Genomic DNA, 24443 nt, shown 5'->3' with positions numbered 1-24443 from the left:
GTGGCTCCCGCTGAAGCAACGGAGCAGCAGAGGATCACCTCAAGGAACACGCCGGCAAGCTAGCACCACCCCCTAGAAAAGGCCACTCGAACAGCACAGCACCATCCATCACGGCCTCCCGAGGACAGCTTTATAGCCTCTAGGAACCAGGCTGGTAATTGCAACACAGAAACTTAGCACGCAGAGGATTCGGAGCCCAAATGGCCCAGGGAGCCAGCAGCCTGTGGGCAGGCATTTGCATTTCCATCCTACAAGCGAGCGGGGCCGGCTCTGCTCTGGCTGGCCTAGCTCCGGAGTTGTTCAGCTGAAGTCCTCTCCTCCTCTGCTTCAAAGAGAGGCCAGACGATCTGGTAGCATTACGTAAAACTATCAGTTTCTAATTATTCTCAAAGCGCTTGGCTCTTTCCGTGTGAAAGGCCAGAGCTGAACTCTCCCTGGAAAGGTAACAGAGTACGGAGCCCGGCGTGAAAACAGCCAAGAAAGCAGGATGTTTGCAATCTGTGCGAAGGGCCTGAGACCCTGCCTGGCAATACGAGAAGCCTGTCCAAAATCACAAGTTCTAAATTTAGCTCAGAGCACAGAACATTAGATCTGAATCTGTTTTGTCCCTGGCAAAATGCATGTTCTGCAAATTTTATGATTTATTCATGTCATTTGTTTTCCTTGGTCATCCTGGACACAGGACGGGAGCTGCTTGCAGATGCAATTCTGGAGAGCTGTGATTTGCCTTTCGGTATCACGGGAAAAACGTGCTGTGTAAATGCAAGATTTGGAAAGATGATGTGGAGGCTTCCCAAGCCCCGAGGCACCGCTGGCACTCAACACACCGGGAGCCAGCGTAAGCAGCAGCGCGGCAGCACCAAGGGTCCCCGCTGCAGCACCTGCCTGACGCTGCCCTGCAGAGATCTCTGCTGTGAATGAGGTTTCGCCGAGCCCACCAGCAGCTCTTCCACACGTGCACCACTGGACAGCACGGCCACAGATGGATGTTGAACAGTCCTCAGGGAGCATAGGCTGTTTCTCTAACATGCGTTTCCTACAGGAACATGTGTTATCTTTGGTTTCCAGAGGACTTCTAAGTATAAGTACCGTTAACTGCGCTTTTAGTATTTGTGACTTGCTGTTTTGGCAAGATCGTGGCTTGTCCCATGGGCTTGGGCGCTGCAAGGATCTGCCTGACATACCGGTGGCTTGCAGGGTGGGTGGGAAGCACAGCAAACCTGGCCACATACCAGGTAAGGGTATCACTTCTGTTCCCAGTTCTCTTTGATTTTTCCAGTACCAGAATCAGGAATATTTTGACCCCTCGGAGCAAAGCACAACCTCAGCAGAGGTCCCCAAAGAGGGCAGGGCAGCTCGAGAGGCTTGTTGGGAAAGGACTAGCACTAAATAGCAGCTGTGGGACCCCAGGAACCCAGCTTTAACGGGGACATGAGGCCCATAGTGCCCAGAGAGCCCAGCACAGGGCACGGATGAGGAGCACAGCTCCTGTGTCCCCGCACGCTCAGCACCTCCCATGTCCCAGCCCGGAACCTACATGCTCAGCTGACAGCCAGCTCTTGCTCCTCTTTGGACTAATTGCTGGCAACTTGTGTTTTCCCAGGCCTTTGGTACAAGCGGAGCAACTGCTCCATCTGATTTTATGTCGTTGTTCCTATGATAGCGCTGGGTAATTGCAACCAGCAGAACTCCTCTCGCTGTGCCTCCAAGGGACCGAGTCGGTCCTGGGCAGGGAGCACGCTCGTCTCTCTCAGCTCCACACTAGCCACCGATGTGCCTTTGAAACCATTTGCATTTCAAAACCTGGGCAAATAACTTTTCTAGTGATTAGGTCTGTTGACAGGCAGCCTGTGTCCAAGGCAGAAAGGGCAAGGCAGAAAGGGGAAGGGAGCCTTGGCAAAGTCAGCAGGAAAAGGCAGAATGCTGCGTTTGGTGTGCCTGAAGCCACCCAAGGCCAGGCTGAGAAGGGACAGATAAAAATGTCAGCATATCTCTGTGGCAGCTATAAGTTTGCATACAACACTTGCAATCTATTCAACAACACCACGTTCACCATAAAAAGCTATCTGTTGAAGACTGGGACGAGATCTCCATCACCAAAGTAAGAGGTGCTGGTAGAAGTGGGTGTCCTGTGCTCACTCAGACCTTCGGTGCCTCAGCTGTGCAAGGGCTGCAGGAGATGGCAGAACGGTGATGGATGAATGCTGGTAATTCCTTGGAGAGTCTGAGATCAAAAGTACCACTAGAGGAGGGCAAAGCATTATTTTAGCAAGAGCCAGTTGTTCTCCTCCTCTCTTGAGATCTCTTGCAGGTGATGTCCAAACACAGAGCTACACGCAGACTATTCCTGCGGCTCGGTATTTTCTTTCTTTTGCATTTATCCTGACTGAAAACTGGAAGGTGAATGTGACAAATATATGCACGCAGAGGGATCTACATCCTTGCTGGGCAGAGGCAGGCTGGATCTGCTCCCGCTTCCCATTGCTGCTCACTTGTCAGCACTCTGAACGTATTTAATACAGGCACAAGAAAGGGAAGAGGCTTGAGCAGGAACGTGGGCTCAGTCCAACGCTTAGATCCTGAGAATGGAAAACTTGCTGTCCCTGAAGAGGAGAGTGGCTGGATTGTGGTTTGGGGAGGGAGAAATTTAATATGAGCCTGTAGAGTAAATAAACTGCAATCTCATCCCCATGCCTAGTGTGTGAGAATCGGCAGTCCCAGGCTGTGAGGAGAAGCCCTGCCTTCGGTGGGTGCTGCAGCGAGGAGCAAAACAAAACCACCAGGGCAGGGGTGCGATGCCCCAATTTGCTCCTTCGCAGGGGCTCCACATGCTCTTATGGGTGGGGAATGAACGGATGCTGCCCCTTGCATGTCCCCACCAAGCTACACCCGATCCCACTGCTCCAACACCAGGGTGTGGGGAAAGCAGCTCCGAGGGGCAGCGACAGGAAATTTCCCTAAATCCTCTTTAATCCCCGAGGACACCCATGTGTCACAGAGCGAGGATCGGCCCGCGGAGCATCATTGTTCGCTTGAAAAATACCCACCGCAAACTTCCCCTACAATAAAAATGAAAACGGGCCCGAAACCATCCCAGAAGAGCAGCGCTTTAAGTCGGTGGCCAGCTCTGTAAACCGTCGGTCCCGGACTTTTAATTTCCTGACGTGTCTCATTTCTCTGCCTCGCAAAAGGGAGCTGGAAAAATCCTCTCTCTTTTCCTTTCTCTCCTCCTCACAGTTGCTCTTTGAGCGAGGCCGTACCTAACAATTATTTGGGGAAACATTATGTTGACATTACTGTTTAGAAAATAAAGGGATTTTAAAGCTAGAGAGTAACATCATGACCATATAGCACTAGTGAATGATTAAAAATTTAGATGACTGCCTTTGAAACAATAAAAAGCTTTCGAAGCTTCTTAATGAGCAGCTATCAGAAATAAAGCATTTAAAACTTCAGAAAGTGCCTCTGTGGAAATTTCATTGTCTTTGATGCTGTAAAATAACTGCAGGGTGGATTCATTTCAAGTTCTTTTTAGCATACTGGTCGTTTAGAAATATTGGGAGATATCTTTCTTAGCAATATGTGGGGAAAACAATGTCTTGGTCGCTTTCATTTATCTGCAATTTGACAGGAGTGCAGTTTATTAACTTGAAAAGAGACAGATACATTATCTGAAACACAGAGAGTATAGTGGGTATTGCCTCCTTTTTATACCAGTGGGAGTCCATGACACTTTGAACTTGCTCACCATTAAACGCCTTCCTGAGTTGTTGAAGAGGCCTTTAAAAAGGCAGCCTGTGCATTTATGATGTAAATTCGTTATTTTGACAGTCTTTGAAATCTGTCATATTCACGTCCAATTTAATGCACCGCAAAAATTCTTTTCTTTTAAAATACTTTTCTTTTAAGATTTCAAAGCCATTTTCATGTAGAAAACTATTGTTATACCTAATATATCCTGAAAGTGTTTTAGCAAAGGAACTTATATGATTCTGTTTTAAGTCATGTCAGGTTTTAAAACATGTCATTTCTTCAAATAAGCTTTGACCACGTTATCTTTTTTTTTATTTTTTTTCATTAGTTAAAGTGCACTTGATTTCCACGGATACAATTAGTCGGGATATGTGCTAGGGAATCATCACCGGATCAAATGGGGCTCTTTGAGGCTGTGTTCGGCGGAGCAATTGCCCACATATCTGAGATCAATACAGCCCAGCACACAGGTAGGCAGGCGCAGGGAGATGCGGGCTGGTTGAAGCACAGCATATTTAACAAGGACCTGGACCAGTGGGAAAATTAAACCGCTCCTTTTAAAATGATGAGCTCCGAGTATTTGCTCTGAGCGTGGAGTGGGGCGAGGAGGAGCGGGAGAGAAGAGGGCCAACGCGGCATCTGATGAAACCCAAGTTCAGTTTAATTCTGGTCGAATCCAAGCCTCAGACGTTTCAACTCCATCTTCAAGCCAAACAAACCTCCTTAGGCTCGCTAATCCTTATTACACAGTGGATTTTAGCTGTACCTGCACTTCTTTATCAGTTTGCAAGATATTTTCAGCCGGTACAGAGGTCTTCATGCAGCTCTGCTTCAAAGCGCTGTACAGAGGAGGCTCTGTAAAGACTTTCAGAGGGTGTTTACAGATGCCTTATCACGCCGGGAGAGGAGGTCGGTGGGCAGGGGGGACACATTGCTCCAAAGCAGCGCAGAACCGTCCTAATCTAGGGAAACGATCAAATAGGAGTTTCAAAGATCTCCTACTACAAAGGAAGGAATTAAGCTCACTCCTCGCCTGCCCAGACTCCGGGGCTGTTTTGGAATCCATGGAAATATGCCTGGTGTACGGGGGAACCTTCCCCCGATGGTTTAAGTGCCATTTCACATGTCCCCGACGGCTGGCTTTAAAATACAGCGTATCGCCAGCGAGATAAACCAGGAGAATCATTACTTCGGTGGCATTTAACCCTATAATTGGGGTTTTTTTCAGCGCTGATTTTATAAGGTCACCCTGTTATTTCCTTTGCTGGCTGGCTTGTGATGGTGCTCTCACATGTTATTACTCTCTTCCATCACAAGGAATGATATTTCAGGACTGAAAGGTCGGGAGATTTGTAAGGACTGTCCTTTCCCACACGGCGATTGTCTGAAAGCTTCAAATAGTCAAAGGCTGAGCGCAAAGGTGTTTTAGATGGGGTCTCTGGGGCAGAAATCCCATCTGGTCCAGGGGTGGGAAAGAACTGTCAGGATCTGATCATTTTATAGTTAGATCATCTTGTCCCTCCACAAAGGAAGGATATATTTTCCCGATAGAGTTTGTATCAGATATTAAACCAATACTACGCTTGATCTCAGGGAAAAAGAAAAAAAAAAGGCCATTAAATCTCACAACTTGAAAAAGGCAGCTTGATCCTTGAAGCAGGGAATCCTGCAGTGCTCGCTGCCTGCTCACCCCACGGCCTGGCTGTGCTCGTTCACAGCATTCATTTCTGCTATCATTTCCCCGAGTTTCAGATTTCGTTGGCACGAGCAAAACCTTGGGCTGCATGAGAAAATACTTTGAAACGGTGCCTAATTGACTTGGGGCTGGTTCAGAATATAGTACACCGCATAAACCACCATAACATCAATCAGAGGGAGAAAGGATGTCCCCATGTTTGGCTTAAACTACGGGGTATTTCCTTTGCCGAAAGCATTTTAATCACACTTAAGTATAGGTTTGCAGTGGCAAGGAGACCGACCCATTCCAGTTATTGATTTTTCCCACAGAAGGAGACTTCTGCGAGGCAGCCCGGCCGGAGAAACGCCCCAGGGTTCGTTGCACCAACTGCAGCGACCTCGCAAGCCTCATCACATCGTCTGCTCTGCACTCCCCCAGCAGAAGGCATGTTCCTGTGGTCTGCGAGAGCAGCGTTTCCATCCGAGTTTGCTGGTTTTAGGCTCACTCTCTGGGATCTCACACTCCCCCCCCAGCTTTCTTCCTGGGTTTTGTGCCCTTTCCCCTCGCCTCCCCCTCTCCAATTACCACCAGTTAGCTCTGACGGAGCCTCCCTGCAGGAGGAGAAACAGGATCCGCTTGTTAGGAACACACAAAGTTTTGTCATGGGGAACGCTGAGCACGGACAAAACCTGTGCTTTTCCTGGGCATGCCCACCCTGCCCGGCCAGCCGCGGGGCTGCCAACAAATGCAGACACCAGCCGGCCCAGGGACCTGCGGCCACCCACATCCAAGCATCGACTCCACTGCAGCAGCTTCTGGAGCCGTGCCCGCAGGAGAGCCAACACCTCCTGGCCTCGTCAGCATGGTTCAGGGGGGTCCCTGCTGCTTGTCCCCTAGAGCAGGATGCCACAGGCCATCATCATAGCTGGCCGCAGGGTCTGATCAGCAAAGGGAATAATGGGCACGAACGGGGCACAAAGGTACCTGCATCTGCCACGACCTTCTGCCAGGGAGCACCTGGAGATCCACAGAGAGCCTGGGCTCCACTGGATCCCAAAATTCTGGCACCTTCAGGCCCTGACACTCTCAAAAACCAGCTAAGCCTTTAATTAATGCCTTTAACTGTCAAACAACCATTGATTAAATGCCTCCATTCATGGTCATGCGAACATCAGAGACCTGATTTTCGCTAAGCTTGGAGTGACCTCCATGAGAACGAGGGTCTCGAACCGCACCAATCCAAGTCACATTTGGCAATCCACGCCGATCGCTACTGCTATTAACTAACCAAGGGCCTCATCCTGCTGCTACCTCAGCAGCCCACTGACACCACCTGGTTTCAGGCTGACTCTGGAAGCAGCGAAGCTGCAGACTGTGCCATTAATGTACATCGCCATCGCTGAAATTACTCAGAAATCAAACTCCCTGCCTGAGCACGCAGGGAACAATCATTAATAGCGGTTTCAGTCATCATCTCCATTGCATAAGGCGAACAAGAACCTTGCCTTTATTTTTTTTTTCTCCTCTTTCACTTCCTATGAAACAGTGGTGATTTGCTTACAGATATCAGCAAGGGAGAGGAGGAGAACAGGAGGAAGAAGCACATGTTCAGGCACTCTGATAAATCAGACAATACAGCAGGAGAAAGGATGAAAACCTTGAACGAGAATAAAAGCAGCAATCTCTAAGAAAGCCATATGAAAACCCAGCCATCCTATGACATGCTGTACATCTGTCTCATCCACTTGCGTGCAGACAAGAGCACAAACACATAAATGACAATTATATCCTGGCTGACGCCGGCAGCAATTTCCAGCCTCTTGAGATACCACCTCTGGGAATAGTCACGAAATCAGAATTTTATTGGAATGAGGTTTCGGTGATAATTCCAGTTGGACAAATCTAGTTAGTGAATTACAGGCATATGCATGTCAGAGAGGATGGAGAGCCTTCCCCGTGCATCTCCAGCCACCGTTCCTCCTGTCTCGTGTAAGGGGCTGTTGGCTCACCTCTATCACCTGGTGGTGTCTGCCACCAGGACTCAAGCTGCTCCCTATGCACCCAAATCCAAACTGGCTTGGATTTTGGCGTTAAATCTGCTGCCTTTACTCCTACGTGAAAATTGAGAACAAGTGCAGATCTCAGAGTAATGTGTTCTGGCAAGAAACCCCGCTTAATAGGCAGGCTACTGAAACCTGCGCTCCCTGCAATTTCTAAATGGCTTTCAGGCATGGCCGATGTCCTGCCTGAAAAGAAAGACAGATGCTCCAAGGAAAAAGCACGAGGAGCAGACCTTATCCTGCAGCTCTGTGTCCCAGACTAGCCCCACGTGCCTGGATCCGAAGCCCCGGGCTTCTCATGGGCACTTCTGGGACTGGGAGGAACGACGACCCGCGCTCGTGTAGCAAAGAGCCGCTGTTCCTAACGCAAACATTGCCCAACCGTGTGAAAGGGCTCGGTGCCTCGGACACATGGATGCAATTCATGAAAGAATCCAAACAAGGCAAGATCAAGGAATCCTGAGCTGTTTTGCAACGTTTAGCCCAAGAACAAACACAGAGAGTCACTAAGGAGCGTCATGGCATTGGGAGGGATGCCAGGACACCCCGATATAGCAGCTTAACCATGTCGAAGGGCAACGCAGAGAGACAGAGACATCGCTGTGCCACGGAACCACCCCCTGCATGCTTCTTGTGGCTTCAAGCCCTCCACGTCTCCCCCTGCCACCTGCCCACGGGAACATGTGCCCAGCCCAGCTGCCTGCAGAGATGCTCTCAGTTCAGCCAGGCTCCCTCAACCCACACCTTTTGCTAATATTCGCTTTTTTGTTATTTGCCATGCGATTTATTTAATTTTTTGTCATAGTAGTAGATCCTAACAGCAGGATTTACATCTATGACAAAGATAAAATTAAAAAAGAAAAATATAAAACCAAGAGGCAACTAAATATCTCCCAGACAGAAAGGGAAAGAGTAAAACTGCAGCAGTGGGTTGCAAAAGCAAAATCCATTGAACTTAGCAATCCTAGCAACACAGCCCTTTGTTTATGAGCCATCTGAAGCAAGTTTTACCCTGCAAGCTCCGTGGGGATCCTTGATTTCCCTAGCCAAATTAACTAATTTTCCTAAATCACGCTAAAATCTGATCATTTGATCTGTCACTCAGAGTCTGTCCTGTACGTAAACACCGACTCGGCACAGTTCTGATTGCGCAGACGGGGAGCAGTGACAGCACCCTGCGCGAGCAGGGCTGTGATGGATGCTGCGTGTTCTCCAGCAGCACGCCTCGGCGTAACGCTTTTTAGCCAGGAGGATCACAAGGAGCTCACCTTTTGCAGGAAAAAAAAAAAAAAAAAAAAAAAAAAAACTTGAAAACGGCTGAGAGGAGAACTATTTTTAGGTTTGCCATAGATACAGAACAGATCGCGTTCTTAGGGGGTATAAAAACATTGGCATTTAAATTCTCCAGCAGGTTAAGTGGGAGCGAGAGGCAGTGCAGCTTTGCAGAGCCTCTGGCTCAGAGCCCCCCTTAGCACCAAGTGGGCAGACCTGGCCCTGCTGCTCTATAAGCAATGAGAAAAGTCATGCTTTTTTTGGCTGGATGCAGCAGAATGACTCTTGACATGAAAATTATGGTCCAATTTGAATTTTCCAAGATATAAAATCCATCAGACTCAGGGCTGCTTTACCTGCCTATCTTCCGACAGGACTCCAACAGCTTTGCAGTCACCATGGGCCGATTCCTTCCATCCTGGTCCTTTTTCTAAGAAGGCTTTTGTCCATCAGGACCAGATGGAGATCTCAAACCTCATTGCAGTGAAGCTAAAATGCCAGAGACAACACAAAGCGATAACCTAAATGGAAATGCTGATGCTAGCTTCGTCTTTAAATATTCACATTTTTCCCTGCTGTCATTTCAGCGTCAAAGACTGTAAGCCCAGATAGACAGATATACAGTACACAAATAAAGCTGTAAAAGAACCTGGCACCTCTTTTTTTCTTTTTCCCCCTCGTGTTTTTATAGCAGTATTTGATCTGTTCCCCCAGCTACTAAGGTATGACTAACTACAGAAGAGGCTTGACAGAAGCAGCGGATTGCATTTGAAATTCATGCCATGTAGGTAAGTGACTGGGCACTTCAGGCTTGGGACACATTCCCAAGGCTCCAGCATCCATAGCTGGACAGGTTTGTTCTCCAGACCTTGCCCTAAGTGGCCATTCACAGAGCTGCCCCTGACAGTAGGGCCACAGCAGGAATATTTTGAGGGGAAAAGCCAAGGGGAGAAAGCACAGAGAAGTCAGTTTGGAAATACGGATGAAAATCTGACTCTGCCTCACACAGGGTGGTGCCAGCAGAGCTCCCCCTCTCCAGAATTTGAGTGGGAAGCTGCTAAATATACTTTACGGCCTCATTTTTTTTATTAGAGTTTTACACGCTTTTAGGTGAAGCTGCTGCTCACCTGTCTGAAAGCCCAGCTCACAGCCACCCCTCTCACTGCAGGTGCACATGAGCACATCATCAGCACGGGCACTGCCCCTGCACCCTCCTGGCACTGCAGTTGGGAGAGTTCCCAAGGCACAAAGCTGCTCTTGTAAGGCCTGCTCCATCTTTAACAAAAAAAATCATTAAAAGAGTCAAACTCCCTGCTGCCTGCACGCACACATCCAGCAGCTCTCCAGCCTGGGTGCACGTGCATTGCCCTTGGCACGTCTCGTGCGTGGTCTGGCAGCATCGCAGCTGAGCTGGGCAGGCAGAAAGGATAACTGGAGGCTGCCGACACCTCCCGTGGTGATGCTCAGTGTCAGGGGTGCAAATCCTCATTTGGGTTGAGGCCTCTTTAGGTTGGTGAAGTGATTCAGAAGGGCTGCGGTGATGCCACAGTCATGGCACTGCCAGGAGCAGTGGAAGGATCTGCTGATATTCGGCCCCTTTGACTTTTTCTTGGGGAGGAGGGAGTTGTTTGGTTCCCAGTTCCAGATTTCCTCCTGCACTTACATGTTTGTCCATGGAGGGGGGAAAAAAAAAGCCTTCTATTGTAAAACTTGTCAAATGAGACCACCCAAGTGGCTGAAGGGAGGGAACGGGGAAGGAGGAAGAAATGCCTTGAAAACCATTTTCTTTTTGATGGTTTAGAAAGGGAATTGAATGTTATTGTCTCACTTTAAATATGTTCTTTATGAGGAGGTCATGTAGCAGGCACATCATTTTCTAATTACAACCACGCAGATAACATGGAAACAAAATAGATGGAGACTTTCCAAAACAGAGGACGCGCTTGCAAACAACGTGCGGCACAGTTCATCTTCTGAGCCTCAAAACAAAGCGAGGAGCTTTACTCAGAAGGAGCTAGATGGAGTCGTAAGCTGCTAATCGCTTTCTTTTCCCCACTGTTTTATTGCCAGTGGGAAACCCAAACTCAGGCAGTCACTGGATAATAACTGGAAAATGTTGTCTGGGCTTGGGCTGAGTGTTCCCAGGACGTGCTGGTGCTGTCCATGGAAACAGGAACGGGTGAACCCAGACCTGCTGCAACACCACCAGGGTCCAGGGAGCTTTCCCAGCAAAACTTACTCACTGTAAATTGGGTACGAAGGGAATTGTGTGCTCAAACACCTCTCAGCTGACAGGAAATGAGGCTTAAGTGAAAACCAGCACTCATCTCTAAGCCCTTCCAGGCACAGGGCAGACAGCAGCACTCACAGCTCATGGTGCTGGGGACAGAAGAGAAGCGTGGTCTTGGGGGAGATCTCAGGCAGGGCGATGGTGGATTCGCAGCATCCCAGCTGCCTTCTGGGCAGAGCAGAGCCCTGTCCTCCCTCCAGCCCCTCTGACATTCCTGCTGGAGTTGCCTGGGATGTGCTGTCTCATGATGATCTCTTCCCTTGGGCTTTGGGAAGCTCCCTGCTTGGCACTGACAGCATCCCGGGGATGCCTGGTGTGATTTCCATCTCTAGCTCAGGATGACATGAAGGGCAGCACCTTCCCCACTGGCAGATGGAGCAAGGTGGCAAAAAGGAGAGGAAGCTGTGGGGAGATCTCACCCTGTGACACCCACAGCAGGGGGCTGAGACCAGAGGCACAAAGCAGCACCCAGTGGAAGCTGCTTCTCCACCAGAGCTGGTGGGGGCCCATTTTCCCCCTGCCTCTCCAACGCTCCAGCTTCCATTCCTTAGGGTGGCCAAGGAGAATTGGGGTGTCCTGCACGGCCCACGTGCCCCAGGACACCCTTGGGGTCACATCCAGGGGGCTGGGTGAGATGTGCTGCAGGTGGGACACATCCATACATGGCCCAGTGCAACGTGCATCTCACCACGGGGATGGAGAACAACGGGAGAGGGCTGGCAGCGTGTCCCCAGGGTGCCCTTCATGGCCTGTCCCAGCTGCTCAGGTTGAAGAAGGGGATGTGTTTGGGGAGAAATCACCCAGAAAGGGTCCCCACAATGGAACTCTGGGCTTTAATCCCCTTCAGGACAGGGCAGGTGCCCACCAGCTGGGATTTCCTACACGAGGAAAACCTTCCTGCACAAGATGGTGCAGCGACTCCTGATTGTTCATGTGCTCCCTAACCTGCATTTTCCCAGAGGAAAAGAAACCAAAAAAAAGCAAAAACCAAACCCACGCCACCTTTGAGTGTGGCCCTGGCTCCATCCAGCCTGGACTCAACCATAATGAGTGATCAGGGCTTTCCAAAAGGGCAATTCACATTGTTTACGCTGCCACTAACCCTCCCTCTGTTTGCCCAAGATGCTCAGGATAAAGGGATGTCTCTGGCCTCTGTATCTGAAGCAGCACAGTAGCATGTAATTGAGGGTGGACCACGTTTAGGCTAAGCTACCCTGATTGCAGTCCCCTATAACAATAAATCAGGGGCTGAAAGCAAAGATGATGGGCTGGATCCTGCACTCAGCAGCACTGTGGGAAAGCCTGGATTTAGGAGAACCTAAAGATGCCTCTCAGGTTCCTTCATCCTCAGCCCTCCCTGCAAGAAGTGAGCCCATCTCCTTTTTGGAGGGGGCAACTCTGTCCGATAGCTGCGCAGCATGGGCTTGGCATCACAGGTTCAGACCCTGGTGTATATTGAACTGCTTGCGTTTTTGTTATCTGTGATAACTGCAGGAGAAAGGAAAGCAGCAACGCCCACTGCACCACACCGCTCTTCTCTCACAGCTCGAGATGTTTCAGTTCCTCCTGATGCTTCACAAAAAAAGAGCAACCTCCCCCAAATCACATCTGTGGGCGCTGCAAATGGAGCCACTTCTCCTCCTGGTCCAGATAAACTGCATCAGGAATCACGGATGGACAGATCGATGCCGTAACTTCTGTCACTAGCCTGAGACAATTCAAAGCCCAGCATCTTCTTCATTCCACACACTTCTTCTGCCAGGCAATTCTAATGAGGTCAAAATTATTTTCCTTCCTTTGCTCTAATCTCCTCAAAGAACAAAAAGAAGTATGAAAAGAAAACACAATATTTATTGTAAATCAGTGACTTCTGCATTAAAATGATCAAAGTGTGTTTGCTGCACACTTGAAGTTCAGATGCAAAGGGATTTCCAACTTAAATAAATAAAAGATTGTTTTTCTGTAATGCAAATTCGGAAGGAGCGATCCACACAAAGTAGTCAGACACGCTCTGCAGAAGGACTGTCCCCCTCCTACACCCCGCGTATTTTGCATGGGGGATGCTTTAAGCTGTTCAAAAGAAACATCTCTCCGTCAGGGCCTGCTGCTGCATGCCAAGGGGAAACCAGTGGACGCCACTTGATGTGTGATTACAAGATGCAGCCTAATAATATAATTCCTCAGTTCAGATATTGATCCTTGGGAGCGAAGCAGGGGGGTGGAGAAATACCTGCTGCCTGTTTTCTCCTCTAACAACTCCCCAAAGAGCCAGAGCCTCATCCACCCCACACGGCCAGGCATGCCAGGAGATCAAAACTCACCGGGGACACGCACTGTGCCTTTCAGGTAACTTATACTATTATTAACGATCATAAAAGAAACTATCACGGCATTTTGCATCTCTTTCATCTGGCAAGCCTGCGAGCACACTTATTGAGGAAGCCTCGCTTCTCTGCAAGGTGGATTTCAGCACTTCCTTGCTGGAGCAGGGAACTGAGGCACAGAGAACACACCGTGACCCCGGTGCCACCGCTGTCATTGTCCTCATTGCTTCCTCCTGTCACTGCCCCATGCTCCCAAGCTGAGCTGTTTCCTTTGGTCGGTGTCCCCGAAGACCACACACGAGAACAGACTCGCAGCCAACCTGCTCGGATGCCAGGCTGGGCTGCTGCAAGCTAAATGGTCTTGCTAGAGTTCAGGAAATAATGCATATTCCTGACAAAATCAGGTCTCACGTCTCACCTGGCATCACCGTCCTCCTGCCGCTAAGCTCTGTGCATGCTGCAGAGGGGCTCACACCAAGGTACAGCCACCAGCACTGCTCCAGCTGCTGCTAAAGCCAGGAAACCGCTCACAGGTTGCACTTGGGAAATTGAGACCTTTCCTCCTTCCCTGTGTTTCCCAAAGCTGCTATGGTTAACCCCAAAACCACCACCGCTACCACCACCTCACATCAGGAGCACTCATTTCAAGGAGACAGACGGAGCCTGAAGTCACCAGAAATATCCCGAATTCACAAAAAAAACAAACACTGGAGGTTAGGGACATGCTCATGTCAGTATGTCCAAAGGGCAGGAAGGGGATTAGCGCATCAAAGCGACTAATTAGGGTACTGGCTTGTTTCTGAAACACAACCGGCTCTAACTCGAGGGGCGCAAAATGGAAGTTGAACCCGAAATATTTGTGGCAGACTCCTGGATCCTGTGGAAAGCAGTACACATGTTTAACTGTAGGTAAGTGAACGCTCCCATTAAGTGTGAGGCAAAACATGTGCTTAAGTGTTTGCAGAATGCAGGGCTAAACGCAAAACCGCCGGGTAATAGGGGGAGCAGCATTTGAGGAAAGTAAGGTCACCTGCCCTCCGCAGATTAACCAAACCATCTCTCACTGCGAAATAGCAAAGTTCACCCACAACACAGTCCAGGCTCCCTCGTAGACATGCACATTTTTTGCAAACTACCCCAGGATGACAGCTTTTCAGAAAACCAGGACAAGCTCCAGGCCCTGGCTCAGGATCGCGCTGCAGAGCTTGGATCCAGGCGAAAACTTCTCCAAATTCCCATGCCCTGCAGCCCTCCAGGATCTGTGCCCACCTCCATGGCACCCTGGTGCAGAGGCTGCTCCGCCTGAGCAGGACAGGTCCCCACAGACCCCAGTATGTGACCAGCACCAAGAGCTGGGCTCAGATGCTGTATTTTGAAGCCAGCTGCAGCATCCTCTGCTGAGTCCCAGCTGCCAGGAGCTGTGACGGGCTGGGCCCAGCAGGATGCTGTTTGTTGAGCTGGGAGCCTGAAAGGTGTCTCTTGCTTATGCATCTGAGCGAACGACTACATTACCATCTGATTTTTGGTTCCAAATAGGATAAAAATAGAGACTCATATACAAATTAAACATTGCTCTATGTATATTGTGAACCCTATAATTAGCAGGTAATAGTCGCTCTTTAATTAAATAAATTGTTACGCTAAATAGAAGGATTTTTGCTTAATTACAGGCTAATCCTATTTCCCCACCATATGTGATATTTCCTTATCTCCCACAATGGAAGAGGCGCATTTGAATGGAAGTACGTTTGTGTTATCCTATGACATACAGGCTCGGGGAGAGACCTCAGTTTTCTGCAGAGCTGCTTGGCCCCTCATGCTGGAAAAACCTAAGGCCCTGTCACCAAGGAGGGGACAAAAGCTTTCAGGAGAAGAGACACAGAGGAACACGCAATGAGCAAATGCCTCCAAAGGGAGATGGGTGCCCAAGGCTGGGACCAGCTCCAGCAGCAGGGCAGCTCTGGGGTTTTCAGACACGTTCCTGAGGGTTTGCATCTTGCAGCAGAGCACAGGTTAAGTAAGACATCCTGCTTGTGTTATTTCCAAGCCCTCAGACCTTTAAGGAAATGAGTTATAACCAAGTAACCAAATCTGACAAAGTCAAAGGGCAATCCTGCCAGTTTATAGATGGAGAAACTGAGGCCAGAGAAGCGTGGCAGCAAACCTTGCATTGGGTCAGCAAACACCACCCAGGCACCGCTGCCAGCGCCTGCCTCTAACCACTGGGCTCGGTGGCTTTTGTGTTTCTCCTTTCCATTATGCATACCCTTCCTTTTTCCCTTAATGATTTAGTGATGTTTGTTCCCTCACACTGTGCGCAGACCTTGCAGATCAAAATAGCCAGTCATCTAAAAAAAATTCTTCATCCTTTGTTCTTCAAAGAAACCAAATAATCTCAATCCTTTGAGAAAACTCAAAGGGTGAAGGCAAAGCATCAGGACTGATGAGAACAATAGTGGTGTATCCCCCGATGAACAAGTAGATCTCTAGTGCTGTGTGGTTATTAAAAAAAATAATAATAATTCCTTGTAGTGAAAATTCCTGGGTCAATTACTTGTTGCCACAGGGAGATTTCCTAGGAGTTTTATTGTTATTATCACTATTCAATGATTATATGCAGCAACACAAAGGTGAGTTTTTATGTGAAGAGATGCAATGTTTGGTAAATCTTAAGCAGCACACAGCAGAGGAGGTGGGGGGGAGATCAAAGCCCCTGTATTCCTGCAACATTTTGGAGCCAATGACAGCCATTTATTGTTTCTTTCAGAGGCCCATAGTGTTTTTCCTCAGTAATGAAGGCTAAATAGTGAGATGGTAGTGACTGGACACACAGCCATGGCATTTCTGCTATGAGTACATCCACAGGCACCATGGTCTCGCCACATCCCTCACCTCTCAGGATGGTGGAGGAAAACCTTTGGGTTCCCATCACTTACATCTGGCTTGGTTTCTGTCCATCATGCTCCAGGCTGTGCCCAGTCAGAGCCTGCTCCGGTGGGCAGGAGCAAACACAAAATGGAGCTGGACAACGCTTCTGCAAAGTGCCTTTCTGATCCAAATAAAGGCTGCCAGTAAGTCCCTTTTCAGTACCCCTGTAATTCCCTTTTCAGTACCACAGCTTTGTGCACAGGGAGCACCTCCTCTGCAGCAACTTCCTCCAGCACGCAGAGGGCAAATACTGGTTTGCCTTTTATTTCATTTTTTTCTGACTAAAGGCAAAAGGAAATATCAGAAAATATGAGAAGTAGAAGGCCAATGCTTCTCCCCACATGCTGTGAATGGTAGCCTTCCTCTGACAAAGTAACACTAATTTTCCTTTTAAAAAAAAAATATGTATTGATATACATATGTATATATTTATAGACATACCATTCCTTTCTCCTTCTGAGATGAATTACACATGTTTCCCAACCAGATACAGCAGAAATGCTCCAGTTCACACCTGGAGCCTGCACTGAGAGCCACATTTTGACTCAGAGCCTTTGACAAGCCCTCCGCAGGGTGTGCAGGCACCAATTTCTCCACACCCCAGCCCACCAAGCACACAGCCCCTGCCTGCACGAGCCATTTACCCACCACTGCATGCCAGCCCAGCTCCTGGTGCCACACATACAGACAATTTATTTGTCCCATCCTATTTTCTGAATGACAGAAATTTGGATTTTGCTCTGTTCACACTACCACAACACAGGACTAATGCTTTGCCCAGTAACTCAATCCCAATCCCCTGCTCCCAGCAAGGTTTGTACATCTGAATCGCATCCCAGGGGGCCCCCACGGGTGCCACACAAGCCACCAGCAGCCACACACCTCATGGTTGCAGAAGCAGGGCCTGAAGAAGGAATGGTTCCCATTTAACCGGTTGCCTGAAGAGAATTAATGTACTAAGTGTTCTGAACAGATGCATTTGGATGTGAGCACTGATATGAGATGCTGTCTGGGTATCAAATAGGTAGCTGAAATACATCTACCAAGCCCCTACTCTTTGATCACCAGAAGTCACTCAGCATTTACACATCACAGGAGGATGCTCAACACCAGAAGGCAGAGAATCAGCCAAAAAGGAAGAAGGATAGCTGAGTATTTGTGTCTTAAAGATGTGCAGCCATTAAAAAAATAAAAAATATAAAAATCACATATCCAGCCTCCCAAGGGCAGCAGCGCCTCATGCTCAGAGGATTTATGCATGCTTCACGCGATGATTAGCTCTGCCGTTCACCAAAGAGTTAAGAGATGTTTTCATTTCTCGTGTCACCAAGTAATCTCACTTCCGATTCCTCTTACAAAGTCATGCCACAGGATCTCCTGTATTATTTACAGCCTCTCAAATGCCACTCTACAGCTGAAAGGCAGGACAGGGCTGTGGAAATACAGTTAATGCCTGAGGGCCTTATCCTCACCATGTCTGGACCCACACATCTGCAACATGGCTGCCTGCAGTGCTCAGGGCTGGTGCCAGCCCAGGACATGAACCTGGCCAAGGAGGAAGGCTTCCTTATACCTCCTCAGTGCCCAGAAAGCCAGGGAAGGACATAAAAGACAGGCTTGTTTTGCTTCCACGAGCAAAAATGAGCATTGCACAAGGCATTTTTAGACTATATGGTTAAAAATCCTCTCAGACTGACTGATTTTAAGGTTAAAATAGGTTGTGATGCAGAGGGAGGAGCCCTGCCTGTTCTCACACAGGTACCAGGACACCAGACATGCCCCACACACTATGGGACCAGCTCAGAGCAGCTCCTGGACACAGAACGCCCCCATCTCTGCCCAGACCTTTGCAGCAAGGCCTCGCTCACCCCCACCACACGTCACACTCACCTCACCCTGAGGGCCGCAGTCCTGCCAGCGCCTCCATGCCAGGCTCCCCCATCCCATTATCCTTCAGGGCTGTAGCAGAATCTCCAGCATGAGCAGGACTTGCTCTCAGCATCCCCACAACAGAGCCAAAAAGAGCAGACTGTGATCCTTGGCTGCAGATATCCCTGAGGAGGGCTGGGGCAGGGCTGGCAGCCCGTCAAGCCAAATGAGGGGCACCTGTGGCCTGTGCTGCCACCTGGGCCACGTTCCCCTTTCAACTTCCTTCTGTGAAGGCAAAGACATCCCCACGTAGCACAAATCAGCCCCAAATCAGCCCTGGGCCTCTCTCTGTTAAACTTACAGCCCTGTGAAACCTTTGGTACCTGGCCCCATGCTCACCTGGCTTGCTGCAAGTTCAGCGCTCAGCCCGGCTTCACCCAAAGCTTTTGCTCAAGTTTGCAAACTCCCCAAGCAAACCTGGTCCCAATTTGGAGTTGGTTTGAACTCAATTTGAGCTGATTTATAGTCTGGCATTAAACAACAACAACAACAACAACTGTGCTTCAAAATGGCAACTCTGACCATAATTTATGTGAGGCCAGATGGAACTCGGTGTTTTCCATTAAGTTTCAGCTGGATTTTGCAATTTTAGTTTTTGGTTCAAATAGAGAGTTAGAGCAAAACATGGAGGAAGGGATGGAAAGCAGCAATTAATTCACATAAAGCTTAACAGGAGGGTAGGTATATAAATGGCTTGCAGCACCGAGCGGTGCCCTTGTGTGTATGATTAGCTGTAAATGAAAGACAACAGTGGAAGTGTTGCTTTGAGCTTGTCCCTGTGCTGCTTGGCCAGGATTTCTTTTCACTCACCAGCCAACTTTGCAGCCCCTCAGATCAACTGTGCCATACACTACGCTGCAGTCCAAGCCATTGCAGCCTTGTCTCACAGCTACTTTCCTTGAGATCCCAATATTTTAGCACCTAGGATTAGGTCACAGTGCAAGCTGAACCTTTGGCATTTCTTCCCAGCAAAGAACTCATAAACTGATGTTTGAATATGCTCAGACCGAACCAATAGTTGAAAATTCGCTCCTCCCTGAAGTACCAAGTTTCAGGCTGGGTATTTTGTTTTTTTACAGAGGAATATCTGGAACCTTTTAAAGGATTAAAAATAAGTTGCAGTGGATCATTTGTTTGTGAGACAGAAGAGGCTTCAAAGATCCTCGAGCGGATCAAACAGGAGCGTTCAGAGGCTTCACGAACTGATGGAGGCCACCGGGCAGGAAGAGTCTCGACTGGCTTGCTCTTTTGTGCCCACATCAAAGTGCCCCTGTGTGACTGGCAGCCTCCTTTCTGGCCGGTGGTCCGCCGGGGACTGGGTGGCAGCAGAAAGAAGATTTGCCTCCTAGTTCACCCCTGTGCAGTGTATGTGCAGGTCAGAGGAGATACTTGCACAGCGGTATGGCTTAGAGCAGGACCTTCCCCTTGTGTTGCTTGCTCTGCTTGCTCTCTTGTCCTTTACTCATCCCTGCTTTTCCCTTCTTTTGGCTGGGCAAGAGGAAGCCATGTGAATGTGAAAACCTGCAGTGTGATCTACAGCCTTATAGCTGGGGCTGCTATGCCAAAAAGTTTATTTATGGGATTTGTGGCCAACTGAAGGCAATGGGAAGAACACCGCTGGCAGAACTGTCTTGTGGGTGAGGCCTTGTCAAAGCGGGGAGCCTGAATCCACTTGTGCTCCCCTTTTCTTTCTTCCTACCCTTACTCTGAAGCTGCAGGAGGAGAAGGGAGCCTTCTGCTACCCCAGTCCTACAAATCTGGGCCCGGAGGAGTAATAGCAAAGGTGTGCAGTGAATAACTGCAGCCTCAGCACCCCGGCGGGCTGTGGCTCAGGACCAGGGCCCTAGGCTGGCCCAGAGACACCGCCTGCCTCGGCTGCCTGAGGTTCTGGCAGTCTGCATGGCCCAAACTGGACGGGGTCAAACTGGTGCTCAAAGGCTGCTGAGGAAAAACTGGAGGCTGGAGGGATCTGTGTGACCAGGGCCTGATTCTGCAGCCAAGGACCAAGCCCATTGATCTGCAAAAGGCTGCAGGAGCTGCAGCCCACCTGCATTAATTCAAGGCAGATACACCAGCAGCAGCCACGTGTGCCACGTGGCAGTGAGAACCTCCAGAGTTCATGGCAGGGGATGGCAGTTTAATGAAGTTTACTGTGAAATTAGCTAGGAAAACTCTACATAAAGGGAGGAGAAATACAGCCTGTACAGTGTGTGAGATCATTATATTACAGACACTTTCAAGGCCATTTCATAAGGAGGCACTGAAAAAAAAAGACCCTATGAGAGACTAAAAAAATCCTGCACCTCTTAACATCCTGCACTTTTAACCAAAGGCTGAACTTGCACAGAGAGCAACGCTTTTCATATTTAAATCCAATCAGCACGATGGCAGGCCAGGGAGAAATATATCCAGGCTTTGGAGCCCAGCGATGAAGGGGGGAGCACATAAAAATGGGGTCAGCTGGGAAAAGAAGCTAGCAGAAGCCCTGGTGTAGCCACCAGTTCACTTTTGGGTTTTAAGGAGCAGCCAGATGTTGTTCTACCAACTCTCCTTCAGCTGATCAGCAAGCCCTAAAGAGGAGGTGTCGTGGTGGGGTGGTCACCCATGTAACTGTGCAAAATCAGCAGCACTCTGCCCCTCAGATATATGGTTTTAGGAACTGCTCAGGTGGCCAAAAATGTCATGCATGGGAAGGAGAGGCTCCCACTCTGCGCACCCCAAGGCTCAAAGCTTCCTTCGAGGCTGGCTGCTGCCAGCTCACCAGGGCATGCGGTCAAGGGGCAGGTAGGGAGCCCATCTCCAATGTGTCTCAAAAATTTACCATTCCTAACAAGGCTAAAAAGATGGCATCTTAATTAGATGTAAAAATTACATCAAGCTCATTAACTAATTACAAGGGAAAGTCCCTGCAGCAGATGCCTGGATTGCCTAAAGTACTGCTTACTCTGAACTACTAACTTTGAAAAAGGATTCTGCTATTAAAGCATTATTTAGTTCCAAAAGCACAACAAACTCATCTATTTTTTATCATGTCTGTCCCATCTAATCCCTTTACAGCTTTTATGAAGTGTGTGCGAGGCAGGACGGGGGCGTGGGAAGACGTCCTTACAGCTGCCTGGGACCCTTCACGATGACACCAGGAGCCTTGGCAGGAGCCATCCATCCCGTACCTGACACTCGGGGTCTGGGCTTCAACTGGTGCCTCCGCAGCTCCATCAGGAGTAAAATATTGAATGGCCTGAGAGGTGAGGGCTGAAGCATAAAGTCATGGAGCAGCCAGGAGTAAATGCAGCCAATAAACTACCTATGGACAGCAGATCTTCCCCTTTCCTTTCCAGTGGGAGCTGATAAAGCAGGAAACAGAGATGGATATCGTGGTTACTCCTCATTGCGCCAGACGAGGACTCGAACTGGAAATACCATTTGTATCAGCGAGCACACATCGTTGCTTCCCAACCTGCTGGAGAGGCACAGCTGCAGCAGATTCAGGGTACACAGGAAGCCAACGGGGCTTCTTGTTGACCTTGTGAGTCAACGTGAAAGTGTTGTGAAACCCTCCCTTGCACAGAGTGCCTTGGTGGTTCAGCAGGGTGAGCGTGCAATTTGCTGACAAACTGAACTCAGCGGAAACGTGCTGAGTGCTACGCAGAAATATTTGCGAGAGGTGGGCTCGCTTCAGGGAATACCAATTATATTTTCATTTTTTAACTGATAGCGGCTGACATGCAACCTACAATAGCACACTCTCCACTTAGCTTTGAAAGGGTAGTTTCATGTTCAGAGAGCTAGCACGGGAAAGCAGGAAGAAATCTTGGCCAGCAGCAAAACAACAAACTTGATATGATCTCGAGAGGCTCGTACAAAGGCTGGGTGCCCATTTGTCACCTACAAGGAAGCTCTGCTAATTCCAGTGGGAGTTACAGCAGAGAGAAGGTGGGACTCAGGGAGGAGAGGTGGCAGAGTGTGGCTGCAGTGTTTGTGGTGCTGGATCCGTGATGGAGTGCGCCCAGAACCCAACTGGGATCTTTAGCAGAAATGCTAAACTGCACACCGACGTGAAAGAGAAATAATCTTTGTTTTCAGGTGCTTACAGGCTGCTTTCTGTCTCCCAGTGCGAGGGAACAAATGAGGGCTACACGGGGCAGTAACACCAACAGCACAGCGGAGATGAAGGGAAGGTCACCTACAGAAAAGAGAGATTTGAGGCAGGGACCGACTCTTTGTTGTGGGGTTTCAGGCACTGCAGTCACACCAGTAACACCTTCTCCCCATTAACTTATAATGGGAATTGAGTCGGGCCAGTTTTGCTCTGCTGTGGCAAAGGGACAAGAAGCTCCCGGGGTGTCCGCACCAGGAACCGTGGAAGATGCTGCCTCCGTGTCGGTGTTTCTGGAGTTGTGGTGTCCTTACCGACTGGAATACAGAAAATGTGGAAAGGTTTCAGAGAACCACAAGAACTGATCCCAATTTTGCAACAGCCTGCCCCATATCTGGCATCCCGCAGCCTGCGGGGCCTCGAGCCTCCACCAGCGTGGGCTCCCGGCTGCCTCCCAGCTTTGTCCCCTGGGGCAGAGGCACCCCCCTGCGATGTGTGTTCCAGCCATCCCAAAATATTTGCCCTCCTCCCCTCTTGAGGCTGCAGGAATGCCTTAAAACGTTTCTAATCGTGTAATCTCAGCTGTCACATGACCTCAGCGAGAGAAAATGGCCAAATTCAGAGGAAACTGTTTGCTTAAACCTACCATTAGCTCCCCCTCCCCGCCCCCCCTTTAAATAAACAAACAAACAAACGAAAAACCCCGCAGCCTGTATGGGTGCTGCTGTTTTCCTTTCCCTCGAAAGCCGAAGGAATTGCATGCTCAGGGCACTTCAGTTATTCGAGGGCGCTCTGAAAGCCCCACGGCTGGCGAACAAGCCTCTCCTCTGCTCGCAGGGGCATTATCAATAAGGAGCGCCATAAATCGTCCGCCGAGCAGGAACTCAAAGACCAAAGCCGTGTAACTCAAACAGGCTCAAAGCAAAAGGAGTCCCTTTAGTGTGAGGGTGGTCTGTGTAAAGTTAGGAGACACCTGCTAGCAAGTCCTGAGACACTAGCATCTGTGTAAACTTGCCCCCTCCCTGCGCCCACAACCCTTCTAAGGTGTTGAATGAATCAGCTCCATGAAAAAGGCTCTGTCTGGGGCAGTTCTAAGGCTTACATACACCTAAGTAAAACAGAGCCGGTGCTGTGCGGCCCTGGGATGGATTACCAGGGACCACAGGGAGGCCTATTAATTATTGTGACAGCCCGATCTGCTTGCTGACTGGTGGCTGGAGCTGCGCGGAGGGGCGGGGGTGCGATAACACGGCCGCCCGTGCGAGGGCTTCGGGAGCCTGCCGTGAACTCAAAGGGATGCGAGGAAAGCAGAGCATGAGGGAAAAGCCCAGGACTTTGGGGGTACCCACCCTGGAGGGGATGGGGCCACCCACCCTGGAGGGGACGGGGCCAGCCGCAGCACCCCGGTGCCACCCCAAAGGATCCGGCCGTCCAGGTGTGTGGGGCTGCGGTCCTTCACCCGCTGAGATGTGCCGCAAGCAGGATTTGAGCCCTGGTTTGCTCTTAATTGAAAAGCAAAAGCTAAACAGTGAAATCTCTCCGCACAGGCCAGCACACTTCCCTGTGAATTAAGCGGTGGGAATATATTAGCACTGGCAAACTGGAATCTGGAAATGCCAATATTTCACCAAAGCCGTTTTTTAATATGCAGCAGAGTCACACAGATCACTCTGAAGTTTCTAGCTGTAGGTGAAATCTTCTCATCACCAGCTCTCGCTATAATACGCGCTTATCTTAAAGGACATTTACTTTCCTGTGCTTACCGACTGTATTTGAATTGTCAAATGACACTTTGCTGGAAATATTAAAACCTAGAGGTCATGGAGGACCCGACTTGAAAGCAGGAACACGCATTCTTTCGTCTGAGCAAAAGTGCATATTTGGAATTTTAAATGCAAATTTTTTATTTTTTTTTTTGGAGGAAGAATCGCTCTTCTGGCAGTCGAGTACAGGCACCGCATTTGAAAGAAGGCTCTGCTTTAATTTTTGACAAGTGTTGCGAGCAGATACCCTGCGCTGCTCTCAGGGGGAAGGGATGGAGCAGGGCTGCGACAGCGGGGTGATGGGGAGCCGGGGGGGCCCCTACAGCCCCCTCTCCGCTTATCCTCCTGGT

The 24443-nt window shown here is 49.4% G+C and overlaps 2 long non-coding RNA genes across 2 annotated transcripts; one reads left to right on the top strand and one right to left on the bottom strand.

Moving 5' to 3' along the window:
* Positions 1 to 1541: 1541 nt before the first annotated feature.
* On the bottom strand, positions 1542 to 18656 carry LOC110352072 (uncharacterized). The gene is made up of 3 exons (XR_002400427.4): positions 18574 to 18656; positions 18196 to 18459; positions 1542 to 5209 (listed from the first exon to the last, which is right to left on the bottom strand). It is a non-coding gene; the product is annotated as an uncharacterized lncRNA (long non-coding RNA).
* Positions 18495 to 20379, top strand: LOC119713224 (uncharacterized). Its single transcript, XR_005260181.2, has 2 exons — positions 18495 to 18911; positions 19314 to 20379. It is a non-coding gene; the product is annotated as an uncharacterized lncRNA (long non-coding RNA).
* Positions 20380 to 24443: the final 4064 nt, after the last annotated feature.

Source organism: Anas platyrhynchos, chromosome 19 (assembly GCF_047663525.1).
Source record: "Anas platyrhynchos isolate ZD024472 breed Pekin duck chromosome 19, IASCAAS_PekinDuck_T2T, whole genome shotgun sequence".
Taxonomy (NCBI): domain Eukaryota; kingdom Metazoa; phylum Chordata; class Aves; order Anseriformes; family Anatidae; genus Anas; species Anas platyrhynchos.
This window is presented reverse-complemented; position numbering and strand designations above follow the sequence as displayed.